The 9,296-nt window shown below is 39.3% G+C and overlaps 1 long non-coding RNA gene across 1 annotated transcript; it reads left to right on the forward strand.

Moving 5' to 3' along the window:
* The first annotated feature begins 1,797 nt into the window (after nt 1-1,797).
* Nucleotides 1,798-9,260, forward strand: LOC134316930 (uncharacterized). Its single transcript, XR_010013146.1, has 3 exons — nt 1,798-1,870; nt 2,966-3,021; nt 9,140-9,260. It is a non-coding gene; the product is annotated as an uncharacterized LOC134316930 (long non-coding RNA).
* Nucleotides 9,261-9,296: the final 36 nt, after the last annotated feature.

Here is a 9,296-nt window from a genome sequence, read left to right on the forward strand (position 1 = left end):
TCCACAATAAGAACATTATACCAACAGTCAGACATGGTACTGGGTTATCAGAGTACCTTGACCTTACTCCTGTCATCTATTGTACAATATTTATAGTAATTTGCAATACTCAGTCTGTTTATACTGAACTGTTTTTTTGCATCTTGGCATGAATTCAGTCTACCCCCTAGGACCATGCTTGCGTTGGTATCACGTAAGGTTGGGAACAATTATCTTATGTAATCATCGGCTAATAAATACTTAGCCTTGTCATTGACCATTTTTTAAAATGTCCTCTAAAAATTTTTTGATTGGATTGAGATTTGGGCTGTTTATTGATCTTGTAAATCTTTGTCTTTAATATTACTTTGGTCCAATAATGTTATATAACTTATCAGCCCAACATTTCACTGGAAAAATATGGGCTCACCACACTTGAAGGACTTTCACCAAACTTTTAGCAAGTAAACAAAGCACAGATATGAGACACAACTATTTGTTTAATAGCAGAACATTTTAGTTTTGTAAGACATACATCTAACAAATTAAGTAAAATTAGTTTTTTTTTCACTTTAAGATAAAAAAAATGGTGTCAGTTAATCATCGGCTAATAAATACTTAGTTGCTCCTGCTCGGGCATGTATGACTGAATTCTGTGAGTCATGGGCTTTGCTAACTGCAAAAATACTCCAATTTTGGTTTTTAACTTTGACGAATGTTGGTTGACCGATCAGCTTTGTAGGATGGAGCCTTGTCATTGACTATTTTATTTTTTTAAATGTCCTCTATACATTTTCAGTTGGATTGAGATTTGGGCTGTTTCTTGGTCTTGTGAATCTTTGTCTTTAATATTACTTTGGTCCAATAATGTTATATAACTATCAGCCCAGCATTTTACTGGAAAAATATAGCACACCAAACTTTTAGCAAGTAAACATAGACTAGAAATGACACGCAACAATTTTTTTTGTTTAATAGCTCGAACATACTAGTTTTGTAAGAAATACCACTATCAAATTAAGTAAAATTAGTTGGTTTTTTTTTTTTACTTTAAGATAAAAAAAAAAAATGGTTTCAGTTAATCATCGGCTAATAAATACTAATAGTTGTTCCTGCTCGGGCATGTATGACTGAATTTTGTGAGTCATTGGCTTTGCTCACTACAAAAACACAATTTTGGTTCTAACTTTGACGAATGGTGGTTGACCGATCAGCTTTGTAGGATGGAGCCTTGTCATTGACCATTTTTTACAATGTCCTAGTTGGATTGAGATTTGGGCTGTTTATTGTTCTTGTGAATCTGTGTCTTTAATATTACTTGCCCAACATTTTACTGGAAAAATATGGGATCACCACACTTGGAGGACTTTCACTAGACTTAGCTAGTAAACAAAGCATAGATATGACAACCTCGAACAAATTAAGTAAAATTTGTTGGGTTTTTTTCATATTAAGATAAAAAACAACAACATGGTATCACTATAAGGTTGGGAAGAATTAGCTTATGCAATCATCGGCTAATAAATACTTAGCTGCTCCTGCTCGGGCATGTATGACTGAATTCTGAGTCATGGGCTTTGCTAACTACAAAAATACTCCAATTTTGGTTCTAACTTCGACTAATAGTGGTTGTTCGAGCTTTGTCATTGACTATTTTTTAAAATGTCGTCTATAAATTGGTTGTAAATATCGGTTGGATTGAACTGTGGGCTGTTTATTGGTCCTGTCAGGAAGGCTAGCAACACTGTTGCTATTATTGTGCCGGTTGTTTCGTTTGTGACGAACGATGCTTTCTTTGGTAGAGAAAGCGAAACTTACAGCGGATATTTAAGGGCGCAGTGGAGCTACAGCTGCCATACAAGTCAAAGCGGAAAAGGACTCAACTGAGCCGGTATGTATCTCAGCTTTGGCTTATCATTGATGTTTTTATCAACGTTCTTATCATTGATTCGGTTATATATTTCGCAATTGACGTTTACTATTGTGTTATTATTCTGATGTATTTTCCGCAATTATTCAACATTCAATTGCGCCGACAGTAACACAGCACTGTGTATACTGACCTGGATTCACTATTTACTTTGAGAACAACTGACTGATTGTGTTCGAAACTATTTTCGGCCACTGCATATAGGGAGGTTTGGTATGTTCTCCCGTCCTCCGCGTTGGCCACCTACGGGTCGGGTACTTCATCCCCTATTTTCCCATCCCAGACGCTCAAAAAGCATTCAGAATGGGAACTGGCTATCCAGATCGACCGCTGGACTGAACGCGTCGAGTTGTGATACCAAGACAGACAGCCTAGACTGATACTCTGACCTAGAATTTCTGCTGCGTTTCGTTTCGTGTTTCCGACCACCACAGGATCCGCCACGACCCTGATCAGAGCGACCCGAATCGCTTATTAAAAATACGTGGAGGTTATTTAAATAATATTAGCGTAATGTCAGATACATTGCTTTTTTTCATTGAAGTCTGATGTCATTTACTAGGAAACGAAACTGTGCTGACTCATAGTGCGTTAAGGAGTTACTGTATATAGTATACCATCCCATAATTATACTGCTTATTATAATACTGTATGACGTGACATTAAACAATATTTAACAAAACCAAACGTTAAAGACATAAAGACTTGTCTGTGTATGATTTGAAGATGCGTGTTTTTGGCTGGGTGTCCATGTCTGTACGTCCCAGCATTGGGGGTGTTTCCTGGAAGTAAGATCAGTAGTATTTAACATTTTATGAGCAGGCTTTCTGCCAGTAACAATAATACCATTGATAAATAAGCTTGGATCACATATTTGTCTAATTCTAATGTAACTCTGTGTAATTAGTCTCGCTGCTTTTCTGCCACATGACTGTTTTCATTTATTTTTACGTAAATGACATGTAAACCTGTCTTTTGCTGTTTGACACTACTGTGTTTAAGAATGCAACATTGTATTGATTGTTTGTTGTATAATTTTCCCCTTAATCTTAACAGACAGTTCTGTTGAACAATGGAGAACCAACACAGACCAAGAACACATCAAAGACAAGGTTTGTTTCTATAATAATAAAAAGAATAATGATAAAACTCAGATAGTACAGCGATCTAGTAAACTAGCCCCTCACCACTGAGAACTTGAGCTCTCACATTCAAATCCTACACTGTGCTATCAAACAGGCACAGCTGGCTGTGCCTGAGGAAGGGCAGTTGATCAGCCATAACATTAAAACCACCTTGTTTCTACACGCACTGTCCATTTTATCAGCTTCACTTACCACATAGAAGCACTTTGTAGTTCTACAATTACTGACTGCAGTCCATCTGTTTCTTTACATACTTTTTAAGACTTCTTTCACCCTGTTCTTCAGGGGTCAAGACCCCCACAGGACCACCACAGAGCAGGCATTATTTAGGTGGTGGATAATTTTCAGCACTGTTAGTGTGTGTTGTGCTGGTATGAGTGGATCAGACACAGCAGCGCTGCTGGAGTTTTTGAACACCGTGTCCACTCACTGTCCACTCTATTAGACACTCCTACCTACTTGGTTCACCTTGTAGATGTAAAGTCAGAGAAGACCGCTGATCTACTGCTGCTGTTTGAGTTGGTCATCTTCTAGACCTTCATCAGTGGTCACAGGACGCTGCTCACAGGGTGCTGTTGTCTGGATGTGTTTGGTTGGTGGACTATTCTCAGTCCAGCAGTGACAGTCAGTGAGGTGTTTAAAAACTCTAAGCATTGCTGTGTCTTATCCACTTATACCAGCACAACACACACTAACACACCACCACCATGTCAGTGTCACTGCAGTGCTGAGAATGATCCACCACCTAAATAATACTTGCTCTGTGGGGGTCCTGGGAGAGTCCTGACCATTTAAGAACAGCATGAAAGGGGGCTAACAAAGCATGCAGAGAAACAGATGGACTACAGTCAGTAATTGTAGAACTACAAAGTGCTTCTATATGGTAAGTGGAGCTGATAAAATGGACAGTGAATGTAGAAACAAGGAGGTGGTTTTAATTTTATGGCTGATCGGTGTATGTTAAAACCTGACAGACACACAATCAGCTCTCTAAAAAGTAGCGTTTAATTAAAAAAAAAAAAAAAATCTACCAATTCCACACATGAGTTTTTTAACAATACAAATGTAGACACGTTCAAATCCCTAACCCTCCCTCACAGCATTGTTAACCTCTGCCTCATGCACGACACCCCTGTTTGTGAAGAAAAAACACAAAATAGTACATGTCCCCTTCACCATGCAGTGGCAGATTTCTCAGTAGAGGAACAAAGAGGAACCTCATAGGCAAAGTATTTTTCACCACTCACGCAAGTGCTTTAACCAGACAGTAACAGTTGCTGTTGCAGTAAAAATAAGGTTCTTTCTCTCAGACACAGTCAATAGTGTCTTTAGAAGCACCCAACCACACCTTTGGCACCACTAAGGCTAACTCAATTCTAGGCAGTAGAGGTCTAGTGTAGCACCTGCAATTGTCTGTTTATCTCTAAAATGCATTTTTTTGCATAGAATTAGATATGTAAACTACGCTAGCTAGCCAGTCCAGCTGAATGTAGATTCACGGCAGTGTTCTGTACACATATGTACAAACTCAATTCACTTTATACGATCACACAGCTGGACCAAAAGACTTATCGACATCCTAAACCCTTATTGGTTTAAATTGTACATATTCATATTTAAAATCTGCTGACCTAGTGGTAGCCTAGTTTGTAGAGCTCTTGGCTCCAGGGCCACCGTACGGGAAGTAGAAATCTGGTCTTAGCTTTAAAAGGCTAAGGTTAAGCAGATATCTGGTCTTACCTGTTAAATCTTTTTCAGCTTTACCAGCCTTTATTTTTTGAGCCCAGTGAGGGCCAAAGATCACTTTAAGATTAGGCACTAAAGTTAGACCAGAAGCCTCGCATTCAACATGTTATTTAATCATGGTGTTGTATAAGGTTGAGGTCAGAGCTCTGTGCAGGTTACTGAAGTTCCTCCTCACAAAACACAATTGTTTCACACTCACAACTGCATGCACATATACACAGACATATAATACATGTATTGATCAGCCATAACATTAAAACCACCTCCTTGTTTCTACACTCACTGTCTATTTTATCAGCTCCACTTACCATATAGAAGCACTTTGTAGTTCTACAATAACTGACTGTAGTCCATCTGTTTCTCTGCCTACTTTGTTAGCCCCCCTTCATGCTGTTCTTCAGTGGTTTGGACCCTCACAGGACCACTACAGAGTAGGTATTATTTGGGCGGTGGATCATTTGCAGCACTGTAGTGACTCTGACATGGTGGTGGTATATTAGTGTGTGTTGTGCTGGTATGGGTGGATCAGACACAGCAATGCTGATGGACCGTGTCCACTCACTGTCCACTCTATTAGACATGCCTACCTACTTGGTTCACCTTGTAGATGTAAAGTCAGAGAAGACCGCTGATCTACTGCTGCTGTTTGAGTTGGTCATCTTCTAGACCTTCATCAGTGGTCACAGGACGCTGCTCACAGGGTGCTGTTGTCTGGATGTGTTTGGTTGGTGGACTATTCTCAGTCCAGCAGTGACAGTCAGTGAGGTGTTTAAAAACTCTAAGCATTGCTGTGTCTTATCCACTCATACCAGCACAACACACACTAACACACCACCACCATGTCAGTGTCACTGCAGTGCTGAGAATGATCCACCACCTAAATAATACTTGCTCTGTGGGGGTCCTGGGAGAGTCCTGACCATTGAAGAACAGCATGAAAGGGGGCTAACAAAGCATGCAGAGAAACAGATGGACTACAGTCAGTAATTGTAGAACTACAAAGTGCTTCTATATGGTAAGTGGAGCTGATAAAATGGACAGTGAATGTAGAAACAAGGAGGTGGTTTTAATGTTATGGCTGATCGGTGTATGTTAAAACCTGACAGACACACAATCAGCTCTCTAAAAAGTAGCGTTTAATTAAAAAAAAAAAAAAAAATCTACCAATTCCACACATGAGTTTTTTAACAATACAAATGTAGACACGTTCAAATCCCTAACCCTCCCTCACAGCATTGTTAACCTCTGCCTCATGCACGACACCCCTGTTTGTGAAGAAAAAACACAAAATAGTACATGTCCCCTTCACCATGCAGTGGCAGATTTCTCAGTAGAGGAACAAAGAGGAACCTCATAGGCAAAGTATTTTTCACCACTCACGCAAGTGCTTTAACCAGACAGTAACAGTTGCTGTTGCAGTAAAAATAAGGTTCTTTCTCTCAGACACAGTCAATAGTGTCTTTAGAAGCACCCAACCACACCTTTGGCACCACTAAGGCTAACTCAATTCTAGGCAGTAGAGGTCTAGTGTAGCACCTGCAATTGTCTGTTTATCTCTAAAATGCATTTTTTTGCATAGAATTAGATATGTAAACTACGCTAGCTAGCCAGTCCAGCTGAATGTAGATTCACGGCAGTGTTCTGTACACATATGTACAAACTCAATTCACTTTATACGATCACACAGCTGGACCAAAAGACTTATCGACATCCTAAACCCTTATTGGTTTAAATTGTACATATTCATATTTAAAATCTGCTGACCTAGTGGTAGCCTAGTTTGTAGAGCTCTTGGCTCCAGGGCCACCGTACGGGAAGTAGAAATCTGGTCTTAGCTTTAAAAGGCTAAGGTTAAGCAGATATCTGGTCTTACCTGTTAAATCTTTTTCAGCTTTACCAGCCTTTATTTTTTGAGCCCAGTGAGGGCCAAAGATCACTTTAAGATTAGGCACTAAAGTTAGACCAGAAGCCTCGCATTCAACATGTTATTTAATCATGGTGTTGTATAAGGTTGAGGTCAGAGCTCTGTGCAGGTTACTGAAGTTCCTCCTCACAAAACACAATTGTTTCACACTCACAACTGCATGCACATATACACAGACATATAATACATGTATTGATCAGCCATAACATTAAAACCACCTCCTTGTTTCTACACTCACTGTCTATTTTATCAGCTCCACTTACCATATAGAAGCACTTTGTAGTTCTACAATAACTGACTGTAGTCCATCTGTTTCTCTGCCTACTTTGTTAGCCCCCCTTCATGCTGTTCTTCAGTGGTTTGGACCCTCACAGGACCACTACAGAGTAGGTATTATTTGGGCGGTGGATCATTTGCAGCACTGTAGTGACTCTGACATGGTGGTGGTATATTAGTGTGTGTTGTGCTGGTATGGGTGGATCAGACACAGCAATGCTGATGGACCGTGTCCACTCACTGTCCACTCTATTAGACACTCCTACCTAGTTGGTCTACCTTGAAGATGTAAAGTCATAGACGATCGCTCATCTATTGCCGCTGTTTGAGTTGGTCATCTTCTAGACCTTCATCAGTGGTCACAGGATGCTGCCCATGGGGTGCTGTTGTCTGGATATTTTTGGATGGTGGACTATTCTCAGTCCAGCATTGACAGAGAGGTGTTTAAAAACTCCATCAGCATTGCTGTGTCTTATCCACTCATACCAGCACAACACACACTAACACACCACCACCATGTCAGTGTCACTGCAGTGCTGAGAATGATCCACCACCTACATAATACCTACTCTGTGGTGGTCCTGGGAGAGTCCTGACCATTGAAGAACAGGGTGAAAGCAGGCTAAAAAGTATGTAGAGAAACAGATGGACTACAGTCAGTAATTGTAGAACTACAAAGTGCTTCTATTTGGTAAGTGGAGCTGATAAATTGGACAGTGAGTGTAGAGACAAGGAGGTGGTCATGATGTTATGCCTGATCGGTGTGATCGGTGTGTATATATATAAAATATATAAATTTTTTTATCGTTGACAGCCCTATATATATATATATTAGGGCTGTCAAACGATTAACAATTTTAATCGCGATTAATCTCAGAATTTCATATAGTTAATCGCGATTAATCGGAATTTTTTTTTTAAAAAGGAGGTGGTTTTAATGTTATGGCTGATCGGTGTACATACACTAACATACACAAAAACTCATTCACAATCAACACAGTCTTGTTCCCTGGGTTCTGACAACTCATACTAGTGACTATATTACTTGCATCTTTGCACAATATTGCATTGTTTTTGCACCTTATTCTCACCTTATTCTACCTGCTGCTATATAAACCCTACGCTGCTAACTGGATATCAGAATACGTTTTTATTAGGGCTGTCGAAGTTAACGCGATAATAAGAACGCGTTCCAGTGTTGCCAGATTGGGCGGTTATCCGCCAAATTGGGCGGATTTTGTTGGAAAACAATTTAATAGCATTTAAATAACACTTCTGTTTAAAAGAAAATATTCAGTTTTAAGAAGCACCAGCATTGTAGAAGGCTATTAAAAGTAAAGTCAATTTTCAATGCTGATTTGGCTTAATAGTGTTGGTCAGTCTGTATCATATTCTTGAAATGATAAAGTATTGCAAAGGAATATCTTTGAAATTCTTCCTCATAATGTTAAGGTTGCTATATTTTGGTTTTTCACTTGTCAGGGAAAATTAAGAGAGAAAAAAGCTTATTATTATCATGCGTGTGATATATATCATTTACGTGATCTGCGTATCACGTTACCACTGTGTGTTGTACGTCACTGAGCTGATATGTGTATCAGGTGACCAGTGGGTAACGGCGTGTTATGTTTAAGTGTGATGCTCCAAGTTGTGGATTAAGCAATAAAGACAACTCGTTCTCCACATAACTAGTGTCATTTGTATTTCGTGGTTAAGTACAAAACATTACAATGCGGGTCTTCGTGATGTAATTCTACATGGCACTCACTGCCTGTATAGGTAAATTTTTCCTGTATAGAATTTGCGTTAACGGCACTATTTTTTAAAATCGCGTTAAATTGAGATTGCGTTAATGCGTTATTATCGCGTTAACTTCGACAGCCCTAATATACTGTATATATACTGGGTAAAGTATTATGTATCACTCTTTCACAATACAAAATTGCACAAAACATTATTTACCTCATACCAGTGATATAACTTATTTAACACACCAAGTGATGGGTGTGGCTCAAACACCTGTATACATTAATGCCTACATATTTTGGCCATATAGTATGTAATAATAATGCTATTAATTGGGTGTACAGAATTTTGCATTGATAATTTCTTTATTTTTATTTATTTTCATTGATGCAGATCCTGGACACAGACATGACAGTGGGACACTTCTTCATGAAAGAGTGAGAGATGGTGGCGGTGGCAGAAGAGGAGGTGGAGGAGGATTGGGTGATGGAGACAGAAGAGGATTTGCAGGGGGAGGAGAAGACAGAAGAGAAGGTGGGGGTAGGGGAGG

Source organism: Trichomycterus rosablanca, chromosome 6, assembly GCF_030014385.1.
Source record: "Trichomycterus rosablanca isolate fTriRos1 chromosome 6, fTriRos1.hap1, whole genome shotgun sequence".
Taxonomy (NCBI): Eukaryota; Metazoa; Chordata; class Actinopteri; order Siluriformes; family Trichomycteridae; genus Trichomycterus; species Trichomycterus rosablanca.